At 43.8% G+C, this 22,591-nt stretch overlaps 1 protein-coding gene across 4 annotated transcripts in view; it reads right to left on the reverse strand.

The window, feature by feature from the left end:
• SNCAIP (synuclein alpha interacting protein) overlaps positions 1–22,571 on the reverse strand; it is a 258,415-nt gene extending 235,844 nt beyond the window's left edge. The window contains exons 1-2 of one of the 4 annotated variants that reach the window (XM_059888339.1): positions 15,365–22,571; positions 10,975–11,364 (exon numbers count right to left, since the gene is read on the reverse strand). The gene's annotated coding sequence lies outside the window, so the exon portion shown is untranslated. Of the gene's footprint in view, positions 1–9,855; positions 10,949–10,974; positions 12,467–15,364 lie in introns of those variants that run through there. The other 3 variants (XM_059888340.1, XM_059888342.1, XM_059888341.1) reach the window with 3 other exon arrangements.
• Positions 22,572–22,591: the final 20 nt, after the last annotated feature.

Here is a 22,591-nt window from a genome sequence, read left to right on the forward strand (position 1 = left end):
CTTGGCTGGAGAATCCCATGAACAGAGGAGCCGGGCGGGCTACAGTCCATGGAGTCACAAGGAGTCAGACATGACTGAGCATGCATGCTGACCTGACACTGATTAAGAACTGGAAGTCAGTTACTTATTTTAACATTTTATCAATCATTATCTAGAATTAATACTTGTAAAAAAACTCTAACATTAAAGTCATATGTCTTCCTTACCTAGTGAAGACATCTTGAGGCAATGAATTAACCTGGAAATGTCAGTGATATAGCATAAATTTGTACTCTTACTGCACTCTGATGAGGATGGGGTGGCACCCCATCATGAAGCTCTGCCAGCTTGAACTCACGGCCTCCCAGTCCTCTTCAACAGGGAAAGAGACCTCTCAAGGCACTGGTTCTTTACTGCCTCATCCCTTCTGCTCTAGTTCATGAAGTATAATTAGGCACCTGGCCTTTAACTAACTGCAAGGGAGACCGAGGAGTGTAATGGAAGGAATAAATAAGCACCAAGCACCAACTGTCTCTGTCATAATAGCCAGGGTCTGTTGAGAACTTCTTTGCGACAGTGCTGTTCTAAGTGCTGAGAGAGTTTTATCAAATTATTCCACTGTGGAGGAGGGTCCACATCCAGAATTGTTCTCAGACCCCAGCTGGGTGTCCTGCAATTCAACCACATTCTGACACTGTCTACCTGAGCAAAGCATCCGATTTCCCAGGTTAAGGGCTCAGTCCTACAAGACTGCTCCCCCCTCCGCCTCCCCCCCCCTCCAACTCAGAGGCCAATTGCAAAGCCAGATAATCACCTGTGCTCCTGTTACAGATTGGAGTTTCCAATAACCCCTTCCCTGGGTCAGTTAATTCACTGGAGCAGCTCAGGGAACTCAGAGAAACATTTTACTTACTAGATTAGTAGGTTTTTTGTTTGTTTGTTTTTACATCAGAATGTATACAAAACTCAGGAACAGCCAGATAGAAGAGATGCATAGGGCAAGGAGGCCGTGGAGCTTCCTAGCTGCCCTAGGTCTCTGCTCCAATTGTCCAACCTCCCCCTACTCCTCACCTAGGCCACTTAGCAGGAGTTAACAGAAATCTCTTGAGTTAAAGCTGGAGAAGAAAATGGCAACCCACTCCAGTATTCTTGCCTGGAAAATCTCATGGATGGAGGAGCCTGGCGGACTACAGTCTGTGGGGTTGAGTTCAACACGTCTCAGAAACTAACACTTTCCCCTTCCCTTTCCTTTTAAGTTAAAGGGTGTAGAGATAATAAAGGAAGCTACAAACAAACAAACAAACAAAAAAAACAACAGATGGAACCAGCTGGGACATAGAGGGTGACAGATTTGACCTCCAACAGTCTCATTATACACTGATTTCACTATATTAGCATATTAAATGACACACCATCAACCACAACCAGACATTAAAGGCCAAAGGTCTTCCCCTGTGGCTCATTTGGTAAAGAATCTGCCTTCAATGTTGATGAGCAGTTACTTGAAAATAAAGATATATAATGAATTCGCATTCTTTGTGCTTCCTAGTTTAATGGCTAGTGTGTGATGACAAGTCCTGGTGGCTCAGATGGTAAAGAATGCAATGTGAGAGAGCCAGGTTCCATCCCTGGGCCAGGAAGATCCCCTGGAGAAGGGAGTGGCAACCCACTCTAGTATTCTGGCCTGGAGAATCCCATGGACTGTCCATGGGGTCACAAAGAGTCAGACACGACTGAGTGACTTTCACTTTCATTTTAAGGGCCAAAAACCAATAAATAGAGGGTGGCACCCTACTCCCTGGGAAAAAGCTACTCCTTCCCTAGCTGACTAGTGCATATGCCACCCCATCATTAGCAACCCCCCCGGCTTTGTCTTTACTCTTCAAAATTAAATTCTTCTCACCACGTGGACAAGAAGTTGATCTAAGAACTTAGTTCCCCTCTTCCATTCTTTGGCCACTGAGTAAAGCTTGTGCTGTGTCCAAATTAGCTTTGGTTTCCTTATTTGGGGGCTCAAACCAACTCTAATGGTAAAGGAACCCTCCCCCCACCAAGGCAGAGGCTAAAACCATTCTCCCCATTTCTTCATGCATTCACCAACCTGATAGCTCCCTGAATGCCATCTTGGGGTTTTTCTGGGAGGCTCCATTACACAGACATGATTGATAAAATCATTTAAGTCTCCAAGGTCTGTCCCCTCCCCTGAGGTCAGGGATTGGGGCTGAAAGTGTGTGCTTAATCGCTCAGTGGTGTCCTACTCTTTTCAACTCCATGGTCTGTAGCCCCCCAGGCTCCTCCATCCATGGGATTTTTCAGGCAAGAATACTGAAGTGGGTTGCCATTTCCTTCTCCAGGGAATCAGGGATTGAACCTGGGTCTCCTGTGTCTCCTGCATTGCAGGCCGGTTCTTTACCCCCTGAGCCACTGGGGAAAGTTCCAGCCCTCTAATCACAGTTTGGTTCTTCTGGTTACCAGTTATCATCCTTGGACACTTTCCAAAGGTCATCTCACTAACATGACAAAAGGCTCCTTTGACCTTCCAGCTCCACTTGTGACATCTCACTCCTCTATAAGCAAGTGTTAGTCTGTCAGTAGTGTCCGAGTCTTTGCGACCCCATGGACTGTAGCCCACCAGGCTACCGGAGTGGGTTGCCATTCCCTTCTCCAGGGGATCTTCTTGACCCAGGGATTGAACTCAGGTCTCCTGCATTGCAGGCAGACTTTTTATTGTCTGAGCCACCAGGGAAGCCTAGGCGACTGAACTGAACTGAACTGAACGATGGGTTAACAAGCTGAAACAAGCTTGAGATGCCCACACTAGGTGAGAGAAGAGCCTCTATCGCCACCTGCTGGGCTCCACGGTTTGTATCCGACTACCCAGTCCCACCACTATCAGTCCCTGATACCAAATCTCTAGCTTCTGGCTTCTTTTGCAAACTAAATGCCCTCTGACGTTTGTCAATCTCTCTGTTTCAGTTTGGATGGAACATTGTTACGAAAAATAAATACAAACTTTAGCTTTAAGCATCAACTACTCTTTCAGTTCAGTTCAGTCGCCCAGTCGTGTCCGACTCTTTGCGACCCCATGAATCGCAGCACGCCAGACCTCCCTGTCCATCACCAACTCCCGGAGTTCACCCAGACTCACGTCCATTGAATCGGTGATGCAAGGATAATAACTAACCATGTCTCCACAGCATTCAGTTGCTTCCAAGACCTTTTCATTAAATCTAACTGAAAACACTTCCCAGGATGCAATTTAAAGGGATTATTAACTACATGCCTTGATTAGCCTTGGTTGGTAGAATAAATAAATTGGCTGAATAAAAATAACTTTCTTCTTTGTGAATATCCTTATTTTACAAGGTGGGTATTGCTGAAGGTTTTGGTTTCCTGAAAAATATAGTGAGCTGTTAGAGTGCTTTTCCAGTTGTATATTGATTTGTAATGATTTTTGGCATTTAATTTCATACAGCTTTGTATTTTAGCTATCTGATTATAGAGAAACTATTGATATGGACATCTTCAGGGTCTAAAGCTAAATTTTCTAAGTCTTTTCTGAAGTGTTTAAGAGAACAAATGTTTCAATTTAATCAGATAGATTTAAGAAATGAACAAAAGTTCCCAGTATTTAGAAATTTTCTGAGTGTGATCTTTTGCTGTCCCCAAATTCTCCATTCCTTATATATTCACTGTCACTCAGACTTATTTGTAAATACATGGCTGGGAAAATGGAGATGCCAAGGGGTTCACAAATTAGTAGAAAAGATGCAAAATGATTGTTACTGCTGAAACAAATTAGCAAGAGTGGGTGAATGGAATTCAGGACTGAAGATTTATAATTTTTAAACACAAACTACATAGTGTTCCTGAATGGAAAGAGTCCATTTTGTAAAAACTCTAATTCTTCCTAAAAATTTTTATCAATTTGATTCAATACAGATCAAAATCCTAGCAGCATTATTTATTTGACATGCTTGATTGTAGAATTCATCTAAAAAATAGGTAAGAAAAGTCAATTAAAAAAAATACCTTTTCCATATCATATAAATGTGTACTCTAAAGATACAGCATGTAAAACATGTGATAATGTTTCAGAGATAGGAAAACAGATCAACAGAACACTAATCTGTTTGATATGGGGAAACTTCAGGGAAGAAAAAAAAATTTAGATCCTGACTATGCACCATATGTGCATATGTGACTGGTGAAGCAAGTAAAGTCTGATGCTATAAAAACCAGCGTTGTATAGGAACCTGGAATGTTAAGTCCATGAATCAAGCTAAATTGGAAGTGGTCATACAGGATACGGCAAGATTGAACATCAACATTTTAGGAATCAGTGAACTAAAATGGACTGGAACGGTTGAATTTAACACTACTATAGGCAAGAATCCCTTAGAAGAAACGGAGTAGCCCTCACAGTCTACAAAAGAGTTCAAAATCCAGCACGTGGGTGCAGTCTCAAAAATGACAGAATGCTCTGTTTGTTTCGGAGGCAAACTATTCAATATCACAGTGATTCAAGTCTATGCCCTGACCAGAAATACTGAAGAAGCTGAAGTTGAACAGTTCTATAAAGACCTACAAAATCTTCTAGAACTAACACCAAAAAAAAAAAAAAAGATGTCCTTTTCATCATAGGGGATGGGAATGCAAAAGTAGAAAGTCAAGAGATACCTGGAGTAACAGGCAAGTTTGGCCTTGAAGTACAAAATGAAGCAGGGCAAAGGCTAACAGAGTTTTGCCAAGAGAGCCCACTAGTCATAGCAAACACCCTCTTTCAACAACACAAGAGCCAACTCTACACATGGACATCACCAGATGGTCAATACTGACATCAGATTGATTATATTCTTTGCAGTCAAAGATGGAGAAACTCTATGTAGTCAGCAAAAACAAGACAAGGAGCTGACTATGGCTCAGACCATGAACTCTTTATTGCAAAATGCAGACTCATATTGAAGAAAGTAGGGAAAACCACTAGACCATTCAGGTATGGCCTAAATCAAATCCCTTATGATTATACAGTGGAAGTGACAAATAGATTCAAGGGACTAGATCTGACAGACAGAGTGCCTGAAGAACAATGGATAGAGGTTTGCAATATTATACAGGAGGTGGTGATCAAAACCATCCCCAAGAAGAAGAAATACAAAAAAGTAAAATGGAGGTCTGAGGAGGCCTTACAAGTAGCTGAGAAAAGAAAAGAAGCTAAAGGCAAAGGAGAAAAGGAAAGATATATCCATCTGAATGCAGAGTTCCAAAGATAGAAAGGAGAGGTAAGAAAGCCTTCCTAAGTGATCAATGCAAAGAAATAGAGGAAAATAATAAAATGGGAAAGACTCATCTCTTCAAGAAAATTAGAGATACCAAGGGAACATTTCATGCAAAGATGGGCACAATAAAGTACAGAAACGGTATGGACCTAACAGAAGCAGAAGATATTATAAAGAGGTAGCAAGAAAACACAAAAGAATGATACAGAAAAGATCTTAATGACCCAGACAACCACAATGGTGTGATCACTCACCTAGAGCCAGACATCTTGGAATGTGAAGTCAAGTGGGCCTTAGGAAGCATTGTTACAAACAAAGCTAGTGAAGGTGATGGAATTCCAGCTGAGCTGTTTCAAATCATAAAAGATGATGTTGTTAAAGTGCACACTCAATGTGCCAGCAAATTTGGAAAACTTAGCAGTGGTCACAGGACTGGAAAAGGTCAGTTTTCATTCCAATCCCCAAAAAGGCAATGCCAAAGAATGCTCAAACTACCGCACAATTGCACTCATCTCACACACTAGTAAAGTAATGTTCAAAATTCTCCAAGCCAGGCTTCAACAATACATGAACCAAAAACTTCCAGATGTACAAGCTGGATTTAGGAAAGGCAGAGGAACCAGAGATCAAATTGCCAACATCGATTGGATCATAGAAAAGGCAGGAGAATTCCAGAAAAACATCTATGTCTGCTTCATTGACTATGCTAAAACCTTTGACTGTGTGGATCACAATAAACTGTGGAAAATTCTGAAAGAGATGGGAATACCAAGACCACCTTAGCTGCCTTCTGAGAGAACTGTATGCAGGTCAAGAAGCAATAGTTACAACCAGACATGGAAGAATGGACTGGTTCCAAATTGGGAAAGGAGTACATCAGGGGTATATATTGTCACCTTGCTAATTTAACTTATATGCAGAGTACATCATGTGAAATGCTGGACTGGATGAAGCATAAGCTGGAATCAAGATTGCAGGGATAACATCAGATACACAGATGACACCACCCTTATGGCAGAAAGTGTGAGGAACTGAAGAGCCTTTTGATGAAAGTGAAAGAGGAGAGTGAAAAAGTTGGCTTAAAACTCAACATTCAAAAAACTAAGATCATGGCATCTGGTCCCATCACTTCATGGCAAATAGATGGGAAAATAATGGAAACAGTGAGAGACTTTATTTTCTTGGGCTCCACAATCACTGCAGTTTGTTACTGCAGCCATGAAATTAAAAGTGCTTGCTCCTTGGAAGAAAAGCTATGACCAATCTAGGCAGCATGTTAAAAAGCAGAGACATTACTTTGCCGACAAAAGTCTGTCTAGTCAAAGCTATGGTTCTTTCCAGTAGTCATGTATGGATGTGAGAGGTGGACCATAAAGAAAACTGAGCACTGAAGAATTGATGCTTCTGAACTGTGGTGTTGGAGAAGACTCTTGAGAGTCCCTTGGACTGAAAGGAGATCCAACCAGTCCATCCTAAAAGAAATCAGTCCTGAATATTCATTGGAAGGACTGATGCTGAAGCTGAAGCTCTAATACTTTGGCCACCTGATGTGAAGAACTGACTCATTGGAAAAGACCCTGATGCTGGGAAATATTGAAAGCAGGAGGAGAAGGGGACAACAGAGGATGAGATGGTTGGATAGCATCACCGATTCAATGGACATGGGTTTGAGCAAGCTCTGGGAGTTGGTGGACAAGTAAGCCTGGCATACTGTAGTCCATTGGGTTGCAAGGAGTTGGACACGACTGAGAGACTGAACTGAACCGATGCAACATACAGCTACAAAATTTCAGAGGAATTAAAGGCTAAATGTAGAAACTGGAAATTGTTAGAAGAAATATAAGAAACTATAGAGTCTTGGCAAGGGAAAAGGCTCTTGAAATTACACATCATACTCAGAAAATGTAAGTGAGCAGGACCCTGTGGGGCCTTCCCAGAACAAAAAGCCCCCCTACCACCTCTGTTCCATGCCCTCTGCCTGCCTTTTTTGTCTGCAGAAAAATTTTAGTCAAAGGATAAAATTAATCATAGAAGCAAGAACATGCAGAAAGTAAAACAGTCAAACCAGACCCTTAATAAAAGTTGAGCCATTAAAAAAGTCAAGGACCTTTAGTTCCTTCTCAAGATCTACAGATAACATCCTGACCCAGGTGTCCTTCGAGCTGTTTTGCAGATCCTGAAACCTTCACCAAGTGGAAGAAGTTAACTTTATGCTGCCCACAAGCAGGTGGACCCCAGACCAGTTAGAACCAGAAGCTTGATGATGTTGACTCTCAATTGCCTCACTACCAACCAATCAAAAGAACGTCCGTGAGCTGATCACACACCCCACAATACCCTCCCTCACCCTGTCTTTAAAAACCTCTCCCTGAAAGACTTTAGTGAGTTCAGGTCTTTTAAACACTAGTTGCACTGGACTCCTTGTTCGATACCCTCCAATAAACTCTGCACTTTTCTTCACTACAGCCCAGGGTCAGTAGATTGGCCTTACCGTACTTGTGCAAATGGACAAGGTTTTGGTTTGGTATTTAATAATATAGGCACACAGGAAAAGCCTAACCTACTTCACCACACTCAGATGTTTAACTGGCTCTCAGGCTCCTAAAAAGATGTATTTCTTCCAGATACAGCATTGCCTACAGTGGGATTTAAGGAAGGGCCACAAATCTCACGTATCCCACACCTTACGCTACAGCCTAGCAAGGAAATGACTATGTGCCAGGCACCCGCAAACCTAAGTAAGGCCCCGTGTGCTCTAAGTAGACCCACTTTCCAGACCCACAGAACAAGAAGGCCTCTCAAATCAGTAACTTCAGACATCCCAACTTCATTACAACTGTGACCCATCTCTCCCCAAAAGATCATTAGCACTAATCTCATTGGGAATTACACCCCTGTTTACTTTCAACACCACTAGAAATTCAAGCTTCCCAGGGCATCAGGGAAAACTCTTAGTCACAGGCAGATCTGTAAATTCCCTAGTTGTACTTAATCCAAATTTCCACATACTCCCCCGCACCTCCAAGCTATACAAGTTACAGAGCCTAATGTGAAAAGAAAATGGCGATTCCTGTTCAAAAATTAGTAACAATTTCCTATTGGTAACAAGGCATTAAATCAAGCCTAAGTGTTAGTCACTCAGTTGTGTTTAACTCTTTGAGACTCTGTGGACTGTAGCCTGCCAGGCTCCTCTGTTCATGAAATTCTCCAGGCAAAAATACTGGGTTGGGTAGCCATTTCCTCCTCCAGAAGATCCTCTTGACCCCAGGGATCGAACCTGGGTCTCCTGCACTACATCTTTAACATCTGAGCCACTAAGGAAGCATGCTGCTGCTGCTAAGTCGCTTCAGTCGTGTCCGACTCTGTGCAACCCCATAGATGGCAGCCCACCAGGCTCCTCCTGTCCCTGGGATTCTCCGGGCAAGAACATTGGAGTGGGTTGCCATTTCCTTCTCCAATGCATGAAAGTGAAAAGTGAAAGTGAAGTCGCTCAGTCGTGTCCAACTCTTAGCGACCCCCGGACTGCAGCCCACCAGGCTCCTCCGTCCATGGGATTTTCCAGGCAAGAGGACTGGAGTGGGGTGCCATTGCCTTCTCTGAGGGAAGCATGGGGGCCTTCTAAGTGTTGGGCTCCACGTGATACACAGGTTGTATAGCCTGTGTTTCTTATTCCAAACACCTTCTGTATTGCCTAATACTGTTATCAGCAATTTATCTGTATTTACCTGTAGCCCCAATCTCCTCTTTAAATATCCAAAAGAATTCTGCTTATTCTAACTAAATCTAGGCTGTCCCCCGAGGACACTGTCAGGCCCTCATGTCCCGCATATCAGTGCTGGGGATGGGGCACCTGTCATCTGTACTCACTACTGCTTTTGCTTTTTAGAACTTCCCCTTCCTTCTTCAAAAATCCAGTTTCTTTCAATCCCACATCATCCATCTACACCACCTGGGTATCTATGGAACTCCCCTTTGTCCAGACAGATGCTCAAGAAATATGTGTTGAGAAAGTTCATGCATGTCTTGTACAATCATTTGAAAAAAATAAACTGGGTAGAATACAAATTCAACTTGCTAGTTGCATAGTAAGAGTCTATATACTTTAAGCAAAGTGCCTCTTTGGCCCGAATCACTCACAGTATGTAGGTATTTGCATTCTGTATTCTAAACTTTGTCAGAAAATGGACCCAAACATAGCCTGTTAGGTATCTATAGCCTAAATATCTATGATTATTCCTTTAAGAAGCTGGGAGGGAGAGGAGACGAAGGAGTCATGTGATGGGACTTCAGGGATAAATTCATGTTTCTTGTCAGAGATTGCTGCTAGAATAAACAGAAAACCAGACCCTGTCTCTGCCACGTGGTACTTGGGTCTGTGCAGTGAGGGCGCGTCTGCTCATGGCTTCCCAATGCTGCCCTCTCCTGGCAGAGCGTGCTTACTGCTAGAGCTGTGCGAAATGAGCCCTCTCAGGAAGGGAGAGGGAATTGGGAGCCAGAGACACCGATACTGTGAGAGAAACAAAGGGGAAAAACGGTAAGGTGGAAACAAAACAGGAAAGGCAGATTTATACCCCTCCTCGCCTTTGTGTTCACTCACCTCCTTTTTCCTCTGTATATCATCTTGTCCAGTGCCCTCCCGAACAAAAACAGACAGATGGTACATTCCTTCTGGTTTGCTTTGACAGGGAAGCCAGGCATACTGCAGTTCACGGGGTCACAAAGAGCCAGACACAACTTGGTGACTGAACAGCAACAACAACCTCAAGTTGCGGGTTTGGAAGAATGAATCCATGACCATCCTGGTCTCTGCCTTGTCATCGCCCCTCACATTTCTTGCACAAAATTCCTTTACCTGCCCCTCGTCCGCACTCACCTCTTCCTCTGACTTGCTGTCCACTGTTGGTCTTCTAGAGAACCCCCAGGCACAATAGGCCTGCTCTTGAACCCACCCCACCACACGGGCCTGCCACGTTTGCCCATCTATAAATAAGGTCTCTTCTAACCCTCTGTGCAAATGTTTCACCACCTCCTGGATCTGGGTTCTTCATTTTTGGAAAATACCCCATTGGTGACAGAAGCTGGGCAGGAAGCATGTTAAAAAAAAAAAAGAAAGAAAGAAAGAAAGAGAGAGAAATAGCAGCTTTATCCAGAACACATTACTCAGCCATGAACCTTAATAACTTCTTTTATGATCAGTCCCACAGTCTAAAGGCTCTTGTCTTCCCCATGGTCACAATCCCTATCAACATAAAGGGTATAAGGACATTGTAAATCAACTATACTCCAATATAAAATAAAAAATAAATGTGAAAAACATAAAAGATTTAGAACTTCCACCCATGTTTCACTTGGAAAACGCTGATATTAGTATTACACAGAGTGTGTATCACTGAGGCCACTCACACCTGGAGGTGACCACCACAGGCCCAGGCCGACAGCCAAAGGGCTACAGCCAACGGGACGCAATCGTTAGCGCGTCTGTGCTGTGCTTAGTTACTCAGTTGTGTCCAGCTCTTTGTGACCGCATGGATTAAAGCCTGCCAGACTCCTCACCCACAGGAATCAACAGAGGGCATACCAGTGTCTGGGAAATACAACAGATTAAGGCAAAGTAACATGCCTTATGAAGTTATCAGGAAAATCCTGTGGACACACCGCAGGCAGTGACAAAGAAAACTAATTAGGGTAGAAAACAAACAAACATATCCAACTCTACCATTCCCGGAGTAGACCACAGTTTGTGAGCTTCTTCCCTGGGGCGTCCTTTAGTGCCCCCAGCTGCCTCCACTTGTTCATCCTTCCAGCTCTGAATTCTCTCTGCTGTGAGGTCTTCATAATGATGCCTGTCCTCCCATCTGCTTTGGCTGCAGGGGTCAGAGCCTGTGTACCTCCCGTCACCGTACCATGCAGTCTTTCACGTTGTTTGCTGATGCTATGCGCTGTGCTTAGTCACTCAGTCATGTCCGACTCTTTGCAACCCCATGGACTGTAGCCCGTCAGGCTCTTCTGTCCGTGGGGATTCTCCAAGCAAGAATACTGGAATGGGTTGCCATGCCTTCCTCCAGCGGATCTTCCCAACCCAGGGATCAAACCCAGGTCTCCCGCACTGCAAGAAGATTGTTTACCATCTGAGCCACCAAGGAAGCCCAAGAATACTGGCCTGGGTAGCCTATCCCTTCTCCAGGGGAACTTCTCGACCCAGGAATTGAACCAGGGTCTCCTGCATTGCATGACTTCTCTGGTGGCTCAGACAGTAAAGCGTCTGTCTACAATGCGGGAGACCTGGGTTTGATCCCTGGGACAGGAAGATCCCCTGGAGAAGGAAATGGCAATCCACTCCAGTACTATTGCCTGGAAAATCCCATGGACAGAGGAGCCTGGTAGGCTACAGTCCATGGGGTCACAAAGAGTCGGACACGACTGAGCGATTTCACTTACACTTTTTCATTTTCTCCTGCATTGCAGGCAGATTCTTTACCAGCTAAGCTATCCAGGAAGCCCTTGCTGATGCTATATTGAAGCATATTTAACCATATACCCACGTTCCCTGGCCTTTTAAGGTTGCTTGCCCCTTTGCTACCTGAATAACCAGGCTCTAAAGTCACTATTCATACTGTTCATGGGTTCTCAAGGCAAGAATACTGAAGTGGTTTGCCATTCCCTTCTCCAGTGGACCACATTCTGTCAGATCTCTCCACCATGACCCGCCCATTTTGGGTTGCCCCATGGGCATGGCTTAGTTTCATTGAGTTAGACAAGGCTGTGGTCCTAGTGTGATCAGATTGACTAGTTTTCCGCGATTATGGTTTCAGTGTGTCTGCCCTCTGATGCCCCCAGGTCAGTAGGTGCCCAATATGCTACTGGAGATCAGTGGAGAAATAACTCCAGAAAGAATGAAGGGATGGGGCGTAGACGGGGAGGGGGAGCCTGGGGTTCCGACGTCGCCGCTGAGGGAGAGAGCCCGAACCGGATCCCTGACGAGCACCCCAGCTCCGCGCTCTCCCCACTTCTGCCAAGGGAGATTCCGCGGCCTGAGGGAGTTCCGCGGCCCGCAACCCCGGCGCAAAAGCAGCCCCGGCCAGTCGGGCCAAAAAATTAAAAAAAAAAAAAAAAGAATGAAGGGATGGAGCCAAAGCAAAAACAATACCCAGCTGTGGATGTGACTGGTGATAGAAGCAAGGTCTGATGCTGTAAAGAGCAATATTGCATAGGAACCTGGAATGTCAGGTCCATGAATCAAGGCAAATTGGAAATGGTCAAACAAGAGATGGCAAGACTGAATGTCGACATTCTAGGAATCAGCGAACTGAAATGGACTGGAATGGGTGAATTTAACTCAGATGACCAGTATATCTACTACTGCGGGCAGGAATCCCTCAGAAGAAATGGAGTAGCCATCATGGTCAACAAAAGAGTCCGAAATGCAGTACTTGGATGCAATCTCAAAAACAACAGAATGATCTCTGTTCGTTTCCAAGGCAAACCATTCAATATCACAGTAATCCAAGTCTATGCCCCAACCAGTAATGCTGAAGAAGCTGAAGTTGAATGGTTCTATGAAGACCTACAAGACCTTTTAGAACTAACACCCAAAAAAGATGTCCTTTTCATTCTAGGGGACTGGAATGCAAAAGTAGGAAGTCAAGAAACACCTGGAGTAACAGGCAAATTTGGCCTTGGAATACGGAATGAAGCAGGGCAAAGACTAATAGAGTTTTGAAAGAAAATGCACTGATCATAACAAACACCCTCTTCCAAAAACACAAGAGAAGACTCTACACATGGACATCACCAGATGGTCAACACCGAAATCAGATTGATTATATTCTTTGCAGCCAAAGATGGAGAAGCTCTATACAGTCAGCAAAAACAAGACCAGGAGCTGACTGTGGCTCAGATCATGAACTCCTTATTGCCAAATTCAGACTTAAATTGAAGAAAGTAGGGAAAACCACTAGACCATACAGGTATGACCTAAATCAAATCCCTTATGATTATACAGTGGAAGTGAGAAATAGATTTAAGGACCCAGATCTGATAGACAGAGTGCCTGATGAACTATGGACTGAGGTTCATGACATTGTACAGGAGACAGGGATCAAGACCATCCCCATGGAAAAGAAATGCAAAACAGCAAAATGGCTGTCTGGGGAAGCCTTACAAATAGCTGTGAAAAAAAAGAGAAGCAAAAAGCAAAGGAGAAAAGGAAAGATATAAGCATCTGAATGCAGAGTTCCAAAGAAGAGCAAGAAGAGATAAGAAAGCCTTCCTCAGCCATCAATGCAAAGAAATAGAGGAAAACAACAGAATGGGAAAGACTAGAGATCTCTTCAAGAAAATTAGAGATACCAAGGGAACATTTCATGCAAAGATGGGCACAATAAAGGGCAGAAATGGTATGGACCTAACAGAAGCAGAAGATATTAAGAAGAGATGGCAAGAATACACAGAGAACTGTACAAAAAAGATCTTCACAACCCAAATAATCATGATGGTGTGATCACTGACCTAGAGCCAGACATCCTGGAATGTGAAGTCAAGTGGGCCTTAGAAAGCATCACTACGAACAAAGCTAGTGGAGGTGATGGAATTCCAGTTGAGCTATTTCAAATCCTGAAAGATGATGCTGTGAAAGTGCTGCACTCAATATGCCAGCAAATTTGGAAAACTCAGCAGTGGCCACAGGACTGGAAAAGGTCACTTTTCATTCCAATCCCAAAGAAAGGCAATGCCAAAGAATGCTCAAACTACCGCACAATTGCACTCATCTCACATGCCAGTAAAGTAATGCTCAAAATTCTCCAAGCCAGGCTTCAGCAATATGTGAACCATGAACTTGCTGATGTTCAAGCTGGTTTTAGAAAAGGCAGAGGAACCAGAGATCAAATTGCCAACATCCACTGGATCATGGAAAAAGCAAGAGAGTTCCAGAAAAACATCTATTTCTGCTTTATTGACTATGCCAAAGTCTTTGACTGTGTGGATCACAATAAACTGTGGAAAATTCTGAAAGAGATGGGAATACCAGACCACCTGATCTGCCTCTTGAGAAATTTGTATGCAGATCAGGAAGCAACATTTAGAACTGGACATGGAACAACAGACTGGTTCCAAATAGGAAAAGGAGTTCGTCAAGGCTGTATATTGTCACCCTGTTTATTTAACTTATATGCAGAGTACATCATGAGAAAAGCTGGACTGGAAGAAGCACAAGCTGAAATCAAGATTTCTGGGAGAAATATCAATAACCTCAGATATGCAGATGACACCACCCTTATGGCAGAAAGTGAAGAGGAACTAAAAAGCCTCTTGATGAAGGTGAAAGAGGAGAGTGAAAAAGTTGGCTTAAAGCTCAACATTCAGAAAACGACGATCATGGCATCCTGTCCCACCACTTCATGGGAAATAGATGGGGAAACAGTGGAAACAGTGTCAGACTTTATTTTTTGGGGTCCCAAATCACTGCAGATGGTGATTGCAGCCATGAAATTAAAAGACGCTTACTCCTTGGAAGGAAAGTTATGACCAACTTAGATGGCATATTCAAAAGCAGAGACATTACTTTGCCAACAAAGGTCCGTCTAGTCAAGGCTATGGTTTTTCCTGTGGTCATGTATGGATGTGAGAGTTGGACTGTGAAGAAGGCTGAGCACCGAAGAATTGATGCTTTTGAACTGTGGTGTTGGAGAAGACTCTTGAGAGTCCCTTGGACTGCAAGGAGATCCAACCAGTCCATTCTGAAGTTCAGCCCTGGGATTTCTTTGGAAGGAATGATGCTAAGGCTGAAACTCCAGTACTTTGGCCACCTCATGCAAAGAGTTGACTCATTGGAAAAGACTCTGATGCTGGGAGGGATTGGGGGCAGGAGGAGAAGGGGACAACAGAGGATGAGATGGCTGGATGGCATCACTGACTCGATGGACATGAGTTTGGGTAAACTCCGGGAGTTGGTGATGGACAGGGAGGCCTGGCGTGCTGCGATTCATGGGGTTGCAAAGAGTCGGATATGACTGAGCAACTGAACTGAATTGAAAGTCACTATTAAATGTTGTCAGGCATCCTGGTCCTCTCCTCTGGTGATTTTAGGATTAAAGAAGACTACACACCTGTCTTGGCTGTTGCTCGCCATCTGTGGCTCCTTACTGCTCCCTGGGTGCTCCTTGAAGCTCCATGGTTGTCCGTGTGTAGACACTGGCTCCCCTTTCATTTCACAGCTCCACCCAGCACCCCAGCACAGCTGAGGTGAGACAAAGTGAAGGCTTCAAGATAACATACAGAATTAGAGTGCAGGAAAGGGACATTTCAAATTCAGTAGCAGTGATCACTGCACCTCCGTCCACCAGCCTTGTCTCCATGTAGGGTGACCCCTACCTGCTGTCTGGCAGAGGTGTTGCTGTGGTTCAGAACTCCCAACAGGTGGGAGTTCCTCTCAACTTGGTTCTGAGCCCAAAATTCCAATTTTTTTTTTTTTTTGGTCAAGGAGAATGAAAAATCAGTGTACTCAATAATACTTCCTCAAAGTTTGAGCTCTGTCCACTGTAAAAATGGCCATTGATATTCTTTAGCAAAATTTTCTTTGCCCCAACTACCCATATGAGAATAATATTTTCATATCAAGAATGCCTTTTAAATTGTTTCCTCAAATATTAAAAAAAGAGCAATGTTTTCTTCAAATATTAAATGATGCTGCTATTTCTGGTCTGTGAAAAAGGCTATAATTTTTTAAGTTCTTTTTTTTTTTTTTGGCCTTATTTACCAACCTTGTCTGCCTTGATGGTAAGAACAACTTCTTGTCCCACAATTTCAGCCCAAATACTGTCAGTTTCCCACAAGAGGGAATGTGGTTCCCTAACAAGAAGCCAGGAAGAGATTTATGCTTGAGCTCATGACAGAAACTCCTAATTACTCCCCCCCAGTCCCTGGTCACTCTTCCTCCTGCTGTGCAGTGAGAACACAGTGTCCAGACCTCCTTGCACTTAGCTGCAGCCATGTGGCCGAGATTCAGACGCTGAGGACTTCTTCCAGGCTGATTGGGTAACTCCTCGCTTTTTCTCCTCATGTGCGTGCTTGCAGGTTAAGTCGCTTCACTCGTGCCAACTCTTTGCAAGCCTATGGACCTGCCAGGCTCCTCTGTCCCTGGAATTCTCTGGGCAAGAATAATGGAGTGGATTGCCATGCCCTCCTCTAGGGGATCTTCCCTACCCAGGGATCGAACTAGGGTCTCTTACGTCTCCTGCATTGGTAGGCAGGTTCTGCAGCACCTGGGAAGCCCCTTTCTCGCCATGGCTGAGCTGAAAAGAGAGGACCTCCCACGGCAACTTGTATGTCACATGTTGAAAGTGGCAGAGATTTCATCAGCCTGGGATCCTGAATGATGTCATGAAGGAGGGACACCCCACTAAACTGCTCACTTGCCCAGGGCTCTTTTTAAAGCACAAAATAAACTTATCTTATTCTAGCTATTAGAATATTTTGGTCTGTTTGTTGCGGCACTTAGCCTACCTTAATACCAGCTCTAAGCAGAAATCTAATTAGAGGTGCCTCTACCCAGGTGTGGAGTTAACAGAGGTCTGTGTGGTTGGGAAGGGTCATTATGGGTCAAGGAGCAGCCCGCCCAACCCCCATGCCCTTTTGACTTCCATTCCAACATTTTGTCTAAAATTTCACCACATGGATTTCATTACTTTGGATAAAGACATACTTCTAGGAAACGTCTTTTAAAATAACCACGTCATCTGAAGGAGATAGCACATTAAACCATCAGCCTCCGTGAATCCCTTAGTATGGACGCCTTTCTCAAGTTTCTTTCCAGTGAAATAGCTGGTAAAAAGTTGAGAAGGGGATATGGGAGAGGAATGTGGAAAGGTAGACCGGGAAAAATGGAGGGATATCTGGAGGGTGGAGCACCTGGGTTTTTTTTCCTCTAACAGAAACAGAAGTCCCAGCAGTCACGGGTGGAAGATTAGACAGCAAGATCCAGGAGAAAACGTGAAAGGATTAGGAGGAAAGAGTTCAAGATGTTCCAAGACAGGACATGAAGGCACTTAAGGCAAACCTCTTGCTTGACGATTTGGCTGAATGCCGGTCCTCGAACCAGGTACTTGGAGCACACTCCTTTGACAGTTCAGCCTGCTCTTAAGATCTGCCCATGGCCCCTCAGAAAAGTCCCGGTAAAGATCATAAGAGAACGTTGAGATTTAAGCCATACATGCACTTTTAGCATTTGAACATTTTGACTGTTCTTCAGTTAGTGCCTTATTTAGAGATTCCCATAACTATAAACTTCTATCATTTCAGATTATACAAGTATTTTCTTTTCATGTTCATGGAAAGGACAAGGTCATAGGGTCATTGGCGTGAAAAGTCAATTGCCAAATAATTCAACTGCATTTGTCCATTTATTATTTTTTGAACAAGTGTGTACATATACCAGAGTCACTTTTATGATTTAAAATATTGACAGAACATTAAAAATTGGCATCCAGTTTTTGAGCATGTTGTGAAATAGCTGTGTATTTCAGGAGTGACAAATCTTGGAGCCAGTTTTCACTGGGCTCTGACCCTACTGGCTTTGGTTACGGTGCCCTCTCACGAATGCACGTAGTGGAGATGGCCAGTGTCCTGCATGAATTTACGGACTCTACTTCTCAATAGGAGGTTTGGGAGTCCTACCCTATGTCACATACAGGAACACCTCATTTTAGTGTGCTTCGCATATTTTACTTCTCAGATATTGCATTTTTGTTTTGTTTTACAAGTTAAGAGCTTGTGTCAACCCTGTGTCAAGCGAGTCTATTGCTGCCATTTTTCCAACAGCGTTTGCTCACTTTGTGTCTCTGTGTTGTGTTCTGGTAATTTTTGCAATATTTCAAACTTTTAAAAATTATTACATTAAAAAATTATTGTTCTAGTGATCTGTGGCCAATGACCTTTGATGTTTTTATTGTGATTGTTTTGGCATTTGGGTATTTTAAAAATATCGAATATGTACATTGCTTTTTTAGATATACTACTGTACACTTATAGACTACAATGTAAACAAATTTTTCTATGCATGAAAAAACCAAAAAACTTCTGTAATTTGCTTTATTGTGATAGTCAATTTATTGTGGTGGTCTGGAACCAAAATGCACAATATCTCTGAGATCTCCCTGTAGATGTTTCTATTAGTTGTCTGTTGCTGCCATAATAGATTACAAGCTTAATGTATTAAGCCGCACACCTTTATTTTCTTACACTTTTGTAGGTCAGACGTTCAACCCTGGACTCACCAGATAAAAACACATTGTTGGTGGGGCTGTGTTTCTTGCTGAAGGTTCCAGATTCAGGTTGTTGGCAGACTCCAGTTCCTGCGGTTATAGGACAGAGGTTCCAGTTTCTTTGCTGGCTGCCTGCTGGGACTACCCTTAACTTGGAGAAGCTTCTCTCTGGTCGCTGCACATAGCTTGCCACATCTCAGAACAAGCCACAGGGTTTTGGATACTTCTTATGCTGTCATCTCTCTTATCGTCTTTCTTTCTTATCCTACTATTAATGACATGATAATATTGGGCCCATCCGGATGATCCGAGATACTCTCCCCATGACGAGGTGCGTAACCTTAACTACATCTGCAAAGGTAACATGTAATATATTCATAAGTTTGGAGGACTAGGGGCCAACATCTTTGGGGCCATTACTTTGCTGAACACACACTCAGTTAAGTATCACCTGAAAAACATTGGTCTATAGCTGATCAATGTGAATCAATGATGGAACCTAGCCTGCATGATGTCTAGGCCAGTTTTCACTTTTTCACTGTAGTTGTTTATAGCCATGTGGGTTTAATCTCATATTTCCGGAAGTAGAATTAAAAGGCATCAGAGGTACTCTGGAATCTTGTGTTCCCAGCACCTCTCCCCATCACATATCCAAAAGAACAGTAGTTGAAACATAGACCATTAAGATTCAATCTTACCAGGTTTTCAACTAAGTTTACCTGGGTGTGGAGGATAGAAGACTTCATTATACTTTTCCCTGCAAGTGTTATCTATTGAATATTTTCATAATAAAAATTTAAAAGAACTAAGCATAAAACTGTACCATCCTATGCTAAATTAGCAGTGCTTTTCCTGGTGTAATTTTTTCTACCCAATTTGACCCCCGCTGGAACCTCAACTGCTTCTCATGTGTGCTGTTTCTTCCAAGTGCAGGAAAACCTCATTTCCATCTCTGGCCACAGTACTCACAGAGAGCGGGCAGGGCCAGCAGAAACAGGCACGGCCTCTCATGTGGGCCAGACAGAGAGTCAGGAGGGAAGTAATAAATGATAAAGGAGGGTGGACCATCGCCAGAGCAAGGGAAGGGCCCCCTCAGGGTTGAGGAAGGAAAGGGCTGAACTTCCTGTCCTGGCCTGGTATGGGATTAAAGCCATATGAATTGGTTTAGATGGGGTGTAAAGAAGAAACACCGCTAATGTCAGAAGCAGACAAGTTCAGAGAAACCAAGGGCTGTTTTCAGGTTTTTAGGAGAAGGAAGACTTTGGATATTTGCCCTCTTTCTCTTCCCTGCTCACAAATGGATCTGCCTGTTGGTCGCAGCTTCTTTTTCTGAGACTCAGGCCAATATTCCCCAGGCTGATGTCATCTGGTGTCATCTGGGAGCTTCCTTGGAGATTCTGGGACTCCAATTGGAAATACTTCCAAGGTTGCCTGAAGAGGAGGTCCCACAATGGAGCTCTAACAGATCTCCATGTTTACTCACCGGAGGAGCATCGCCCCCTCCAAACTCCTTACTAGGACAGGCTTGTTCCACCTCCAGGGTTCCCTTCTGATAATACATGCCCTGCAACACTAATGTGGGTTCAATGTGCAAGTGAGCGTCAAGAAATCTTGGAATTCTTCCCATAATCTCAACTAGAGGGGAATTCAATTAGAGATTGTGCAGCACCAGTTGCCAGAGCTGAAAGGGAACTGTATTGTTACTGATGCCCGGAATACCATCACATCCCAGCATCCCAGACCAATAACTGCCTGAGCCAGTGTAAGAGCTCCAAGGCCTTCATCTAGTATGTTTTTTCATCAGCTAGGAGACTGTCTATGGGAACCATTTCAAGGGTCAAATTCACAGCTCACAGATGCACCAACCATTGTTAAAGAGATCATTTCTCTTTGAGTACAAGTACCTGCACAGCTGTGAATGAGTTGAGGGGAGGGCCAATGGCAAAGAGTAGGTGAGCTCTTTCCTGTTGATGGCGAGACTTCAATGATGTGACTTGGTGAAAGACAGGAACCCTTGGATTGATGTCAACTTTCTCCACATTTGATACCCTGCAACATTTGCAGGCCAGCTCAGCTGGAGCAGGTGGAAGCCCCTCGGTCAGCATTTTGATGTTCCTCAAGCTTTTCCTTGTGGGAGCAGTGCTTTCTATAAGAGCTCATTTCTTTCAACCACTTCAAGAACTCAGTTTAATAATTCCTACAGATGAAGTAGTTTTATTTTTCTCAAGCTTTTGAAAGCAAAGGGCCCAAGAACCTTTATGATCCCAATGGCCACTCATTTTAAAGTTGAGGCCAAAACTTGTCCTTTATTTCCCTTGCTATCTGACTTCTGAACATGATTAGCAGAATGCAATTGGAATACAATGCAATTGAAACTGCACTCTGAATTCTGCAAACTGTTTTCACCTCAGTTTAAGATAAATTCAGACTAGCAGCTAAACTGCAAACATCCTAATTCCCTTAGTTCCTAAGCATTGTACAAACTTTCTCCATGTGTCAGATCTTTTGTGTTGGAATAGTTCATCTTATTAATGGTGGCACGTGGCACTCAAATGGCAATGGATAAGATTTGGGGTTTGGAAGTCCAGCAGTCTCAAGTCTGCTTCCTGACTCCAACCCTTAACTCAAGTTCAGTGTGACCTTGAGTTGGCTCTTTTAGTCTAAGTATCAATTTTCTCATGTGTAAAATAAGGATTATATCTACCTGAAGGGTTGCTGTGAGATTTATATAAAGTGATATACAGAAAGCACTAGACACACTGCCTGATCCACAGTACATGCTCTACACATTAGATGTTATTGTCATTTTTGTTAACAAAATGAACTAAAGCATCAACTACAAGTCATTGAAGGGTCTCTTTTACAAGATGCTAATCTTTGGGGGATATCTAAATGCCTTAAAAAAAAAGTTTATCTCTTGCTTCCTTCAGAACAGGCAGGAAAAACAGAATAATTAGCACAATTTTCCTAACCTAGCCTTTTACAATAGGCAGATGTATGACCAAATTATTAGGTGAAATAAACGTGCCTGTATAATTTGGAATTAACTGTGCTGTGTAAGGTCATGAATGCAAGGGTTGCAGGAACCTGGTGGATCCGGAATGGCCCTGAAATTCAGCCATTAAATGAACAAAGAGATCAAGCAAAACTGCTGGGAGTCCAAGCAAAGCCGCGCTGCCCGGGGGAGCAGAATTTCCTGGGCAGAGCCCCTCCCTGGCACTGGCCTCCTCCCAGGAGAGCTCCGCCTCTCTAAATACACGTTCAAGGACTCAAATCCAGAGCAGCTGCACAAGCCGCTTTCTGTGCATGGACCCTGGGTGGAGAGGCACAGAACTTGCAGGCAGGCTTTTAGACCTCAACAATAAAGCACCTATGAGGCCCGAGGAGGGCAGAGGAAAGGAACTCTTGCCGGACTTTTTCGCTAGGTGGAGGGAGCCGGTTTCCACCAGGTGATTAATCACACACAGCGGTCTCGCAGCATACGAGGCCGGTGTTGATCCTGAATCTTCTTTGTAGCATTTCTCACCGAGGGAGTAACAGTACTGTACGGTTCTAGTGTTTTAAGCCCTTAGCTCTTTTTTGATATATCTCTCCTGTTGAACAATTTTGTACAGAAAAGAAGAATTCCAGTCACTGAGTCGATTAAAAACATTTCCCTGGATCAGAAAAAGCAGGGAGGGGCACGTTACTTCAGAAAGCACAGGGATGGGAGGGAAGCCAGTTTTTCTCGGGACCGAAGAGTTGCCTGAAGTCACCCCCCACTAAAATCTCTGTTCACTGAATAATAGTCCTAAGCGGTGAGGTTCAGAATCCTGTTCAGGGAAAACAGACCAGATGAAAAAATGGCAACAGCTGGCTCAGAGATTTCCTGGAGATAAAAATGCCAGCTCTGAAGAGGCGCGGCCACGTGTCATTCTGTCCGATCACCGTGTCTCATGAGAGGCGCGCGGCGTGTCTAGGCACACGCACGCGGCTGCTTGTTAAAAGCGGTGACACAGCGGTCAAGGCAGGCCACCAGAGCACTGAGCTGGGCGTCCTGTGCTCCATGGCCTTTGGTCAATTCCAGTTCTCCTT

The sequence above is a fragment of the Bos taurus genome, chromosome 7, assembly GCF_002263795.3.
Source record: "Bos taurus isolate L1 Dominette 01449 registration number 42190680 breed Hereford chromosome 7, ARS-UCD2.0, whole genome shotgun sequence".
Lineage (NCBI taxonomy): Eukaryota > Metazoa > Chordata > Mammalia > Artiodactyla > Bovidae > Bos > Bos taurus.